This window comes from Vicugna pacos, unplaced genomic scaffold, assembly GCF_048564905.1.
Source record: "Vicugna pacos unplaced genomic scaffold, VicPac4 scaffold_20, whole genome shotgun sequence".
In the NCBI taxonomy this organism is placed as follows: domain Eukaryota; kingdom Metazoa; phylum Chordata; class Mammalia; order Artiodactyla; family Camelidae; genus Vicugna; species Vicugna pacos.
In genome coordinates, this window is record NW_027328741.1 from 72,068,575 (window position 1) to 72,083,664 (window position 15,090).

The 15,090-nt window shown below is 31.8% G+C and overlaps 1 long non-coding RNA gene across 1 annotated transcript; it reads left to right on the forward strand.

The window, feature by feature from the left end:
* The first annotated feature begins 5,413 nt into the window (after positions 1-5,413).
* LOC140693935 (uncharacterized) lies at positions 5,414-6,498 on the forward strand. The gene is made up of 2 exons (XR_012069654.1): positions 5,414-5,554; positions 6,412-6,498. It is a non-coding gene; the product is annotated as an uncharacterized lncRNA (long non-coding RNA).
* The last annotated feature ends 8,592 nt before the right edge of the window (positions 6,499-15,090 follow it).

Here is a 15,090-nt window from a genome sequence, read left to right on the forward strand (position 1 = left end):
GTGTATGGAGAACTAATGGGGTATTCCTCCAGCATCTTTCTTTTACTTCAATATTGCTTTTGTAACTATGGTTTTTTTATGACTCTATGTATATCTTAGGATCATTTGTTTCAGTCCTAAAAAGAAACGTTTTGCATAATTTGATCGGAAATCAAATTTTCTTGACTGATCGTTGTGGTTAGGACTTCCAAGACTATATTGAATTGAAATTGTGAGAATGGGCAACCTTGTATTGTCTCAGGTTTTTGTGAGAAGGGTTTCTGTTTTTCACCATTGAATATTTTGCTGGCTATATATTTGTCATAAATAGCTATTATTATGTTGAGATATGGTCCCTCTTTACCCACTGTGATAAGAACTTCTTTTGCAGATAGGTGTTAAATGTTATCAAATGATTTTTCTGCATCTACTGTGATTATCATGTGGTTTTTTGTCTCTCTTTTGTTGATATGGTGTATCACAAATGATTGATTGATTTGCATATGTTACACCATCCTTGTGTTCCTGGGATGAACCTAACTTGATCATGGTGTATGATCTTTTTTTTACATGCTGTTGGATTCTGTTTGTTAATAATTTCCTAAGGACTTTAACATCTATGTTTATCAATGATATTGGCCTATAGTTTTCTTTTTAGGTAGTGTGTTTGTCTGGTTTTATTTTCAGGTTGATGTTGGCCTTATGGTGTGAGTTTGGGAGTACTCTCTCCATATGAATCTTTTGGAAGTGTTTGAGGAGGATTGGTATGGATTTTTCGTTGTATGTTTGGTCAAATTCCCCAGTGAAGGTATTTGGGTCTGAATATTTGTTTGCAGAGATTTTTTTTTTATTTTACTGATAATTCTATTCCATTTCTGGTGATTTGTCTGTTCAAATGGTCAATTTCTTTTGATACAATAATGGTGGGCCGAATGTTTCCAGAAACTTCTCCATTTCTTCTAGATTATCCAGTTTGTTTCCATGCAGTTGCTCATGGTATACCCTTATGGTTTTTTGCAAATTTTATGTACTCTTTGTAGTTTCCCCATTTTCACTATGTGTGTTATTTGTGTTCTCTCTCTTTTCTTGTTGGTGAGCCTGTCCTGAGTTTTGTCAATTTTGTTGACTGTTTCAAAAAACAGTTTGATTGATTTTTTCTATTTTTAATCTTATTTCAAATCTTTCTCCCTTGCTCTTTATTTTCCCGCTTTCTGCTGACTTTTCATTTTGTTTGTTCTTCTCTTCATGGTTAGTTTACATAGAATATTAGATTAGTTATTTGAAATTGCTCTTCTAATTTGAGGCGGACCTTGTCACTGTGAACTTCCCTCTTAAGCCTGCTTCAACTATATTCCATATACTTTGTGTAGTGTTGTGTCATATTTCTCAAGATATTTTTTAATTTCTTCTTTTAATTCATCACCTACCCCCCTTGTTTTAGTACCATGTTTATTAATTTACATGCTGTCATTTTATCTCCCTGTTTTTCTGTGATTCATTTCTAGTTTCATGTTATTATACTCAGAAAAGATGCTTAAAATCTTTTTTAACTTCTTAAATTTGATTAGGCTTCTTCTGTGCCTTAGTACACAAACATTCCTAGAAAATGTTCCTTGTGCACTGGAAAAGAATGTATATTCTGTTTTGGGGATAAGTAGTGTATTGAAACTATCAATCAAATCCAATTATTTTATCGTATCTTTTTGTATCTTTGTTCCCTTATTAATTTTCTGTCTGAAAGACCAGTCTAGTGATGGTAATGGGGAGTTATAGTGTCCTACTGTGATTGTGTTCCCATCAATTTCTCCCTTTTTATCTATTAGTATTTACTTTATGTACTTATGTGCTCTTATATTGAGTGCATATATAGTAATGAGTATAAAACCATCATTTTGTATTGCTCTTTAATCATTATATCATGTCCTTGTTTATCTTTCTCTATGGCCTTTCTTGTAAAGTCTATTTTGTTTGAAGTCAGTACTGCTAGTCCTCCTTTCTTGTCATGTACATTTGCATGGAATGTATTTTTCCATTTTCTGACTTTCAATTGATGTGTGTTCCTCTTTCTAAAGTGGGTCTCTTGTATGCTTCGTAATGTAGGGTCTTGTTATATTATCCCATCTGACAATATACATCTTTCGATTGAAGCACTAAGTCCATTAACATTTGTAACAATTATTGATAAACTAGTGTTTATTTCCATTTTGAACTTAATTTTCCAGTTGATTTTGTATTACCTTTTTATTCATTTCTTTTTCTTTTTGTGGCTTTATAAGTTTTCTTTTATTATCTTGGTTTTTTTCTAGCTTTGTGACTTCATTGTAAGATGTTGACTTATTGTTACCCTGTTTTGTATGTATATTGACCCGTTACTATATATTTTTATAATAACTGAAAGGAATATAAATTTAAATGCATCATACAGAGAACAGAAATAAGAAGAAAATAATCTGTATTGTCCTGTTTCACTATCTAAATTTTAAATTTAAACTTAAAAATTTTGACGTCCTGTTTTACAATATCATTATTATTCTGTTGTAAGTCATTGTAGCTTTTGCCTTTCTAATTATGCCTTTCTCTTTCTATAGCATCCTGCTTCTTTATTTTTTGAGGAGATGTTTCATTATGTCTTTTTCTGTTGCTAAATTCTTTTAGTATTTGCTTGTGTGGAGATTATTTTTCTCTCCTTCTATTCTAAAGTTTAGCCTTGCTTGATATCTTATCTTAGATAACAGATTTCTTTCATTCTGGACTTTGAATATGTCTTGCCACTGCCTTCTGCCTGTTGTATTTGTGTGAGGAACATGTTTAAAAATAAAATATATATAATTATATATATGTAAAGAATACCTACAAATGAAGTTAACAAATACAGAGAAAACCTATACTTTAAAAAATAGAAAACATAGATGAAGGAAATTAAAATTGATCCAAAGAAATGAAAAGATCTCTTATGTTAATGATGTGAAACAGTGTGGTTGAAACAACCATACTACCCAAAGGAATCTACATTTAATGTGATTCATGTCAAAATAACCATGAGATTTTTAAATTAAATAGAAGAAATAATTTCAAAATTTATATGCAACCACAAAGATCTTAGTTGCCAAAATAATCTTGAAAAAGAGTATTGAATATAATATTGTAAATTTCTCTGTTGTTAAACAGTCCTACAAAACTTTAGTAATTTAAACAACATGATACTGGCTCAAAAACTGACACCAATCAATAGAAGAGAATAGAGCAACCAGATATAATCCCTCTCACCTATGATAAATTAACCTATGAAAAAAGAAGCAAGAGTATTAAATGAAGAAAAGAGATTCTCCTCAATAAGCATTGCTGGGGAGGCTGAACAATTGAAAGATAGATTAGAGTATTTCCTCACATTGTATACAATCATTAAGCACAGAATATCTTTTATTTATTATGTTTACTTATATTTTTCCACCTGTAATTTATAGATCTATGTTTAGATCTTTTATTTAACTTATCAAATGTATTCCTATTTTATTCTTTTTTGTATAAATTTACACACAATTGATTTCCTAATTTCTCTTCCTGATAATGTGTTGTTACTATATAAAAATGCAATGGATATTTGTATATTGATTTTGTATACAGCAAGTTTACTAAGTTTGTTCATTATTTCTCACAGTCACTGGCAGTGTGTGTGCAGTTTTCTAACTATGTATAATTATGTCATCTATAAAAATTTTACTGCTTGCTCACAAGTTGAATGACTTTTATATTTTTTCTTGACTAGTTGTTCTGGCTAGAACTTCTAGTAGTATAATATAGGACTTGTTTGTATGAGCTATTTTTTCTTATTACTGTACCAGAGAAAAACCTTCCTGTATGTTAACATTGAACTTGATGCTAGTCATTGGTTTTTCATATACGGATTTTACTATGTTTAGTCCTATTCTGTCTACAGCAAATTTGTTAAAAAATTTTTTATAAAAAAGTTAAGATCAGATCTGTGAATAATTTTCCTACATATTTTGAGATTTTTATTTTTGAATTCTTTATTTAACGGATGGTATCACATTTATTGATTTGCGTATGTTAAATAAAATTAAGAATCAGGACTAAATTCAACTTAACTATACTTTATAATACTTATAATATGCCATGACTTCAGCTTCCTAATATTTACTTAGAATGGAATATACACATACTGAAGGAAAAATTTACATAGTAGCTTGAGTGAACATTTATTTATTTAAAAATTTTATCTCTCATTTTGAATTTGGCTTATGTTTAGTGGAATTTATGTCTAAATAAAGAATACAATTTTGCTAGAACTGGCTTTACTACAGTTCACTGATACAGAACCTAGCTATTATTAACAATAAGTGTACAAAACACTTGCCTTAAAATGCTGCATTATACTAACAATGCCAACTCTTTCAGGATGAGAAACATATTGCTTCCTAAAATGCATTATTTGGTCTTTTAAACCCCATCCCACATATAATGTTATTTCTTTGTTTTTGATTGTTTGTTTGCCCCTTAATGGAGGCACTGATTTTTGAACCCATGATCTTCTGTATAAGTTTATATATCAACATCATTTTGGAACACTTAAGAGAAGCCGCAAGAGCATGGACTATAATGATGAGAAGAAAATTTATTACTTCGAGGGACTGAAAAACTTCTGAGTGAAAGAATGGCAAAAGTAAACTTTTATAAGAATACCTTAATAATTTCTCTTTTGTAATTTTAAAGTAGAATACTAAATTACATTTGTTTTACTTACAGCACTAAATTATATTTTCATACAAAAATTACCCCTTTGGGATTTCTTAAATTTGATTCATTATTTTAATCTAGTTTTATTTCATAAATATTTATCATTTATTCTAAAACATACCAAATACACTGATATGTATTCTGCTCATGTTTTGAATAAAGAGCTACTTCTTGTAAAGTAAACAGATAAATAACTACTTCCATTTCCAAATCAAATTAAGTTTCACCTTACTAATTATAATGAAATAGGTATACATTTCCTGCAGAGGTTTTACACAAATTTCACTTAAAATTCCATAACTTTAAAATTATTTTATATATTTTGTGCATTATTTATACTCTGTTCCTCAATGTTGTATAAATTTGTGTATGGAGATTTGTTTTATTTCATAGACCCCAGCATTAATTATTTAAAAAGATTTTCTTGGGGTAATAATTGCAGATCACACTATAAAAAAAGGCATCCTATATGTTTCATTTTAACTGGATGAATGAGAAGTAAACACTGGCTGGATGTTACACTTGACTTGCTAGGAGACCAGTCGTTATGTGATGTCACATCTACTCAAGTTGAGAAATATTGTGATGGCCTAGTAGTTTATCTGTGCAGGCCTGCCAGAGCAGCATATGAAGCTGCAGTGCTCAAAATCATTCAGATTAGAAAAGTAGCTGTAGAAAAATTATTTGAGATGGCAAATATTTCTTCAGAATTTCAAGATAGGTCTCATAATGATGGACCAACTGGTTCAGGAAACTCCGGAAGATCTGTATTGTTTGATCCAACAATCTCTGGGGACTTGTCTTGAGGTCTATGATTGAAGTAAGTGATTTTCAGAATTTGTCTGAAGAATCCTTGTTTAAAAGTCCATGTTACACATATTGTGTCTCTGAGCCAGATGAAGATAATGATTTTCGTTCTCTGACATTTCCAAGAAAAATCTGGAAAATGGTTGGGAGTTATCAATTTAAATCCAACTGGTGGGATGATAATGAAACTTCCATAGTGATTGATGAAGTTGTCTTAAAGAAGGAAGTTTTGGAAAGAAAGTCCCCTTTCAGAGTATTTGAAACTGGAAGTATGAAAAGTTTAGTTAGACAGCTTAACATTTATAAGTTTAGGAAAGTGCAGCAGAATTTTTAAAGATCTGCTTGTCTAGCTGACTTTCTAGCAGAAGAAAAAGAAGTCTCTCTTTTAAGCAAGGTATTCAGTAATTGTAGTTACGACTTGGTAACTTATATATAAAATTTTATTTTGTACATCGATCTATGGTAATGTAAATGTAAATCTAGAGTTTGAAAACTGTATAAAACTACAAATGCTAAAATTCTTTATTTTTTCAAAAAATGAGGACAGAGCCTTAAGTATTCAAGATTGTGTGAAACTTTCCTAGCAACTAGGAATCTTACGAGAAATCTAAATAAAGGTATTAAAGCCGCTTTTAAAAAGTGGCTTTCACCGTTACTGCAAATGCTAGCTTCTTAAATTTGAATACTTAAATACTATTTAAATGTGCATATTCCAAATAAGGAATTTCAAAACATAGTCAGCAATGTGCATATTTTGATGATATTATCTTAGCATAGTAAACGGGAAATCTGAGGTTTTGTAGGTTAGGCTTAATTTAGTCTTGTATTTTGGTTTAAAATATTACTAAAATCTTTCTCTTTTGGTTGTAGCTGCAGTTCTGCCATAATCCAAATCTTAAACGAGGCTGTCCCCAGCTTTTAGTGAGAATAAAAAGAAGAATTGGGATTAAAAATGTCTCTCTGGTATCTTCATTGGCTGAAGATTTCAAAAAGAAGCACGTTAAAGCAGGGGGTAACGTGCATAATGATAATTTTGATTTTGTGGTTGACACTAGAGGAGAAAGTGCATTTTTACTTTCTGCAAATTTAAACATGCCTCTAATAAGGAAGCCCTCTTCTAGCCACATAATAGGTGATACAACTACCTTGATCAGAGGTGATTTTTCTCCTCCATTTTCAATGTCAGTTAGATCACCAGAACAATATTGCAATGGATCAACGTGCTTTTTTAAATCAGTTGAACACTGCCCACAGGCACTCTCAAAGCAGCTACACTGAAGCAAATGGCCGTGTTGTGAACTTCATTACATTTACAATATCTACTTCTCAGTACAGTACCTTGTCTCCCATACTGAGCAATCATGTTTGACTAATGGTGGAGCCTTCTAATTTTCCATATAGATATCACAACATATCTGCCAATGACGGTCGTTTTTCTCAACTTCAACCAGGGAGCAAACCATGGTTACCAGTGACATTGATAGCTGATACATCAGCTACCTCTCTTTCAAGGCCAGCTCATCAGCCATCTTCATTTTATGAACGTCATCCTAAACACAATTTATATACCAGAGGACTACCATATTATGCAGGATAACAAAGATTAATATTGATGGTGGCAAATGCCGACAACTATATGCAATTTTCTTATTTGAACGATAAACATACATGTTTACCTGTATTTTCGATTTTTTTTTAAAATAAAGAGTTAAACGGGAGTCTATGATATCATTTAAAGAAAAAGAGATATTTGATTGATATGATCACTTGATGGAACAATATGGGAGTAAATTTAAATAATTTCTTGTAAGCAGGAAGAGAAAATTGAAGAATTTGGAAAAAGACTAAAACATGGAGAGAGGGAAAGTTATTAGTGGTTTCTGGTTCATCCTGGAAAGTATGAAAAGTGTTAAGTTCGGATAGGTTGGAACAGAAGATAATGCAGGAACTGGCCCAGGGAACATGGTCTCTATTATGTCATCCCTGGAGTCATGAAGGTCACATGATATAGTCTCAGATGGTACATTTAGCATGTGGAAGAAATTAAGAAGTAATTTTATCTATGGTCTTCTTTGTGCTGTTCTCAAAGCATTCCAATTGGTGCTTTCATTTCCTGCCCTAAATATTCTATGCTATAATTTCTAGTCAATACCTTATGTTGCTTTTATTTCCAACCAAGGACAAACTTACATCCTCAGGGTGGCTCTTAATGCCTTTCCAACTCTATGCACACAAACTGAACTTAGTTAAGTCATTCGTTTATAAATCTGGCATCTGACTACCTTGGCATATGTTTATGTTTCACTGTATCTGGAGATAAATCCAGGAAAATGCTTGTCATATATGTAAGCTCCAACCTCGCAAATTTTGCTCCAGCTAATCCTTGAACTTATGTTCTCCTATTACCTAATTAGACTTTCCCAGTCTCAGCAAAGAAACCACCTCCTCCAGATGTTTTCTGTCTATCCCCCTTTCCTTGTCTAACTTGGATACCAACACAGTAAGCACAGCACATGCCACAGGATGCATTTTAGTATTTAGTGAATGAAAAATACATGTTGACTTTAAGCATAATCTACTTTCCTGAGACAGCAAATCTCTCATGGTTTTCAAACTATTTCATTATTGTCTTTACTCTTCACCACAAACTAGCTCTTTTCATAGCCCAAGGACTAGTCACTCAAGACAGTAATTCGAGGTAGGTAAAGGAGACAAAGTATTATTTTCTTCTTAATTCATGCCTCCAGTGGCCTAAAGCATTCAATTCTCATTTGCTGGATTATTTCCTGTCTCTTCATCACCTGCCCACCCATAAGTAGCTGATTCTCTTCCCCATACCAAAAAATATACTGCCTTCTAATTAATTTACTTCTTAGAATCAGAGCTTTATCCAGAAGAGACAGTGTCATTGCAAACATTTAATGCAGGATTATACATCCCACATAAATTGTGCCCCTTCTAATCTTCACACAGGCAGTATCTAAGAGGTAATAGTCCCTTGGTTGGAGTGGTTGTGTTCAGTAACCAAATTGTAACCTAAAATGTGTGGACTAAAAAGAGGTGAGGGTGGTAGTATTAAAAATTTGTCCAACTGCAAGAATACCAAATTTATACAGATATTAGGAAATATAAAATTTTCATGGAAGACTTTGACTATTTCCCATTAATTTAAAATAAATGGTAAACATTTTCAGAATGTGAATTGCCCTGAAATGCTGGAAAATTGTAGGCATGGTCAGGGAGCCTAAGGCTTCTACTCACAACCATGCAGCCAGTGTCAGCTGATAAGACTGGAATGGCAACACTGAATACTGAAAAAGTGTCACCAATTGTGAAGAAAGCCTTTGATAATCTGGAGAATGGGCAAATGGGTCAGGTTAAGCTCTAGCAACATCCCACCAATATGATTTTACCAAGAGAAGAAAGGAGCCCACTTGCAGCAGGAGATCTGTGTCTGGACAGCAGTGGTTGTTCCTAAAACAGAAACATCAAGCTTTTATGTTTGTCAGCTCAACTATGATGGTGACTATTTTTTGCTTACATTAGCAGTCTGGGTTTCAGTTGGGCTGGTTCACAGCTAGTTTCGAGCTCTCTTATCACACAGTGGGTCTTACTGTGATCATCATAACAAGGTTCTATACTGATAAGTCAAAAGCTACACTTTACTTTAAAAATTAGAATTCCTAAAGAAGAATATTGTTTGTTTGTCCATCTGTAGTTCTCTACCTGGGAAAACCTAGAGTATTGGCAAATGTACAAAAGTTGTCTGGTGTGTGAAAACTATTCTCTGAGCTCTGACCACTGAATTCTTCCCACTAAATACTACAAATCTGTCTATCACTGTGTGTGTGTGTGTGTGAAGTTGGACTGTTAAGCAGTAACTAAGTTTATCTTAGTTGAGTCATCAGTGAATTATTCCTCTGCTTCTGGCAGAATCTCTGTGAATTAAGAGTTTCATTTTGCCACCAGATTTTCTTCCAATCAGGGAGAGGTAGATTATATTTCTCCCAGTATACTAATTGTTACCTGTTCATTGAATCCCAAGCTAATGCTAGGGCCAAGCCACTGAAACCTTGAATTGGACAGAGGCATATATATTCACCAGTCCACAGAGCCCAGCAGAGGACTGTGTGTCCTTCTTAATTTAAGTTTGTGTCTACTTTGTTTTCTTTTAATTCTCATTGTTGACACAACTTATGTTTTCTTTGAACACCCCTTGACTGATTTATATGGACTGAACCACTGATTTATTTCTTTTAAGCTACAAATTACAATAACATTTCTTTCCTTGGACTACCTGGATTAAAGTGAGCATAGTCATCATTTTGAAAGCAGTCCTCAGTCCTAAAAATGCAGAACCTTTACAGCTCTTTGTCCAGCACTTGAGCCAGAATGTTTGTTGTTGATCTCAGGGATTATCCTCACATTCCCTTATGCAACCATGAGAAAACAGCACATTGTTATCCAAAATCAAGTCTTTGTCAGTATTGCTTTCCCTTTGCAAAACAGTTAAGAATTGTAGGAGTTCTGAGATTTAAACATGCTTAGATTTTTAGCAACCTAGCATTTTCATATTTTACAGATGCTCTCATGGAGATGAGACTTTTGGTCTGAGACAGTGAACTTTATCACTCACAGCAAAAGCAGCCAGGGTTAATATTTGTATCCATTCCCTAATCTCAGATGAATACACAAAGTGAAATTTTGTTGCCTACAGAAGCAGTGGGCTGTTAACATGAAGAAAGATTTAGGCATTTTAAAACACTATTTTTATTAGTATCTTTATGTATAATTTATTAGAATCACTTATTTATTAGTATCTTTAACTAGGATAATATATCATGACTAAAGATTACTTGCTGCAAAAAGAATCATGAGAAATGACATGGGAAAAAGTGACCATTGACTTTCCATTTTTTCTTCCACTTTTATTGAGATATAATAGGCATAAAACATTGTGTAAGTTTAGGTGAACAGGATAGTGATTTGATTTACAAGTGTCATGAGATAAATATCATAGCAATTTTAGGGAGAATTCTTTATCTCATTTAGATGCAATTTTAAGGAAATACAATTTGTCTTTTGGTTGTGATGAGAAAAATTATGGTCTACTCTCTTAACAACAATGATATTGAACATAAAGCAGTATTAACTGTAATTTTCATGTTACTATGGGGTATCCCTAGAACACGATTCTTTTACAGCTGGATATTTATAGCTTTTGAGTTCATTAATCAAATCCTACTTTCCCAACCCCTGCCTCTGTTCACTACAAATCTAATTTTTTTCTATGTGTATGTTTGTTTGTTATTGAAGTGTACATTAATCTATAACACTGTGTTAGTTTCTCTTTCACAACATACTGTTTGCTGTATTTAATATATTTCATACAGATCACCAAATATATCTAGTTGTGATATGTTGCTATTTAAAGATATTTAATAGTTTTTGGCTATTCCCCATACAGTTCATTTCTTGTCCCTGACTCATTTAATTTGCAACTGGAAAATTTTCTCTCTTAATTTTTTCAACTTTTCTTTTTCTCACCCCATTTCCCTCCTTCTTGTGAACAACCTGTTTCTTTCTATATGTATAACTCCATATCTGTGTTTTTATGTTCATTTGTTTAAAATTCAAATATGAATAAAATCATTCAGCATTGTCATTCACTTCCTGACTTATTTGACTTAGCATATTACCCTCTTGATCAACCCATTTGTTGCAAAAGGCAAGAACTTATTCTTTTTAGAGCTGAGTAAAAACCCATTTTATTTTTATGTGTGTGTATATATATATATAGCTCATATATATATATAAAGTGCGTGTGTATAAATATACATATAGATAAATCTGTACTTAAGATGGGTAGATATAAAAATTATATAAACACAATTTCTTTATCCATCATGTATTGATGAGCAATTAATTTGCTCCTATATCCTGTCTATTGTGGATAATGCTGCAGTGAATATAGGGTTGAATTTATCTTTTCTAATTAGTGTTTTTATTTTCATGGAATAAGTATCCTGATATGTATATGTTGGATTATATTTCATTTTTAATTTTTAGATAAAGCTCCATGTTGTTTTCCACAGTGGAAGCACATATTTACATTCACTCCAGCAGTGCATCAGGGTTGTTTTTCTAACATCCTAACCAACAATTATGTTTGTTATCTTTTTCATAGTAGTCATTATGACAGGAGTGACATAAAATCTCATTGCGTTTTGGACTTGCATTTTTCTGAAGCTTAGTGAGGTTGATCGGTTTCACGTGCCTGGTGGTTACCTTTCCCAACTGTATATTCATTTTTTGTAATGGGCTTAATGACAATAACTGTCTCATTTCATTTTAAGGCATTCTGTTGTGTGCCATTATTCTGTTTTTTCTGTGCCACTACCATATTATTTTTAATACTTTAGCTTTGTATTAAAGTTTAAAATCAGGGACATAGATGCATCTTCTTTGTTCTTTGTTAAAGTTGTTTGTGTTTTTAGTTTGTTTGTTTTCTTTCCTTTCCTTTTTCTTAGTGATTTCATCTCTTTTCGGTTTACATGTAAATTTTAGAATTATTTATTTTAAGTGTCTGAAAATGCCCATGGTATTTTGATAGGCACTGAATTTAATTTGCGTATTTTGTTGGCTAGTACTATCATTTAAACAATATTTTTTCCTCATCAATGAACACATTATATCCTTTCATCTGTTTGCATTAACTTCAATTTCTTTTATAAATATTTTATAGTTTTCTGAGTACAGGTTTTTTACCTCCTTGGTTGGATACATTTCTTGATTTATTTTTTTTGTAATGCAACTGTAAATGTGACAGTTCCCTCACTTTCTCCATCTGTTAGCTTGCTGTTAGTGTGTAGAAATGCAAGATTTCAGTATGTTAGTTTTACATTCAGAAATTTTACCAAATACATTGATAAGCCCTAGTAGTTTTGTGGCACCAATTTTAGGATTTCTGTTTACAGTATGCCATTTTCAAACAGATACTTTTACTCCTTTTCTTAATTAGCTAAATTTTATTTACCTTTATTTTGGATAGCTATGGCTAGAATTTCCATACTATACTGAATAAAAGTGGTAAGAGTGATCATTCTTCTCTTCTTCCTGCTCTTACTGGAGATGCTTCCAGCTTTTAATCAGTGAGTGTCATGTTAGACGAGTTCTTGTCATATAAGTCCTTAACTGTGTTGAGGTATGTTTCCTCATGCCCACTTTGAAGAGAAATATAATCTTAAATAGATACTGAATTTGTCAAAACATTTTATGACTCTATTGAGGTGACCATATAATTTTTATTCTTCAGGTTGTTTGTGTGGTGTATTATACTGATTAATTTGTGGGCATTGAATCACTTTTTCATCCCTGGAATAAAATGGACTTAATCATAATGTATAATCCTCTTAATATATTGTTATATTTGCTAACAATTTAGTGGTGATTTTTGCATCTATGCTTATCAGTAGTATGTAACCTGTAATTTTTTGAGGTATTTGTTCCAGCTGTAGTAGCAATGTGATACAGAAATGTGGGGTAGAAAGCCTCCTTTCCTCTCGAAATTTTTGGAATTCTCTGAGAAGTATAGTTGATAGCTGTTCTTTAAATGTTTGGCAGAAATCACCTGTGAAGATGTTAGGCCTGGAATTTTGTTTCTTGGGAGATTATTTTAAATATTTATTCGATTTCATTAGTGATAATCTGTTCATATTTTATTTATCATTCTATTCTGGAGATTAAGTCTTTCTAAGAAATTGTCCATTTCTTCAAGGGTTTCCATTTTATTCGCATATAATTTGTTGTATCAAATTATGATGCTTTGTATTTCTTTGATATAAGCTGTAATTTCTCATTTATTTCTGAGCTTACTAATCTGTAACTCTTTTTTTGCTCATGTGTCTGGTTAAAGTTTACAAACATTATTTATCTTTCAAAAGCCATTATTTAGATTGATTAAATGTTTATATTTTTAATCCTTATTTTATTTAATTATATTCTGTACTTTCAGCTGTCTTTCCTTCTACTGACAAGTTTCTTTATTATTATGTGACATCTTTTGGTTGTAAGAATATGTTATAAGAGAGAAATGGTTCTTATTTGTATAAGTGGGATTATTTGCTATAAGCATCCCTATTAATACTGCTTTTGTTACACCCCATGGATTTTGTTTTTGTTTTCATTTTTCTTTATATATTTTTTCTTTGATTTATACAGCAATCCAGTTGTTGTTAATATTGTATAAATTATCCTCCACACTTTAGTATTTTTCTCAGGTTTTTTCTTTAAGTAAATTTCTATTCTCACAGAATACATAAGTTTTTTCACCAAACAAGGAGAAAAATAATAAAATTTATACATACAACTGAAAGACACAAATTTTCTAAAATTATTTTCAAAAATGAACAAAGCTGTGTGTAATACCCTACCTGAGTTTAGAACATACTACAAAGCTACAGTAATCAATACATCAAAATATGGCAATTAAAGAAACACATAGATCAATTGAACAAAATAAAGTGTCAGAAAATAAACCCACAAACATATGGTGAATTAGTGTACAAAGAACGAGGCAAGAGTATACAATAAAAAAAAGGCAGTCTCTTCAACAAGTAGTTCAGAGATAACAGGACAGTACATGTAATTGGAAGATGTAAGAGCACTTCCTTTCATAGTAGAAAAAATGAGATAGAAATGGATTAATTTCCTAAATGTAAAGCCTGAAACTGTACAATTTTTGACCAAGAACATGAGCAGAACTGACTTTGAGATAAATCATAGCAATCTTTATTTTTGATCTGTCTCCAAATTAAACAAAAAAAAGCTAATAGTTACAATTTTTATTTACTGAGGAAAAAATAGATGTACTATGTGATACAAGGATTCTATTTCTTGTATTAGTGTGAAGTGCAAAATCTTTTGCAGAGCAAAGGGAACCTTCAACAAGACATATGATAACTGACAGAATAGAGGGAAGAATTTCACACAATGGGACCAACAAGATGTTAATATCAATAATATATATATAGCATATTAGATTCAATATTTAAAAATAAAGACCCCAAATTAAAAACAGTTAAACAATTTTATGGAAACTTTTCAAAAACACACATGTGGATGATTTTCATGCTCATAAAAAGAAAGACAACTTTGCTATTCATTAGGAAAACATAAATCCAAACCAGAATGAAACATAATTTTACAGCAACCAAAATGGCAATTAACAAAATGTCTACAAATGACAAACATTAATAAGAATGTCGATAAGATGGAACTCAGGTACACTGATGGTGAAAACGTAAATAGATGCATCCACTATTATAAAACTGTGGACAGTGCTCAGAAAACTGGAAATAGAAGCATTATCTGTTGCAGCAACTCCTGTTTTCAGTATAAATCTGAGAAAAAATGAAAAGATTATCTTAAAAGCTATATTACCCCAAATGTTCTTAACATCATCATTTATAGTAGCCAAGGGTAGAAGCACAACTCAACTGCCCATCAACAGATGATTGACTGAAGTAGATGTGAGATATTGATAACATA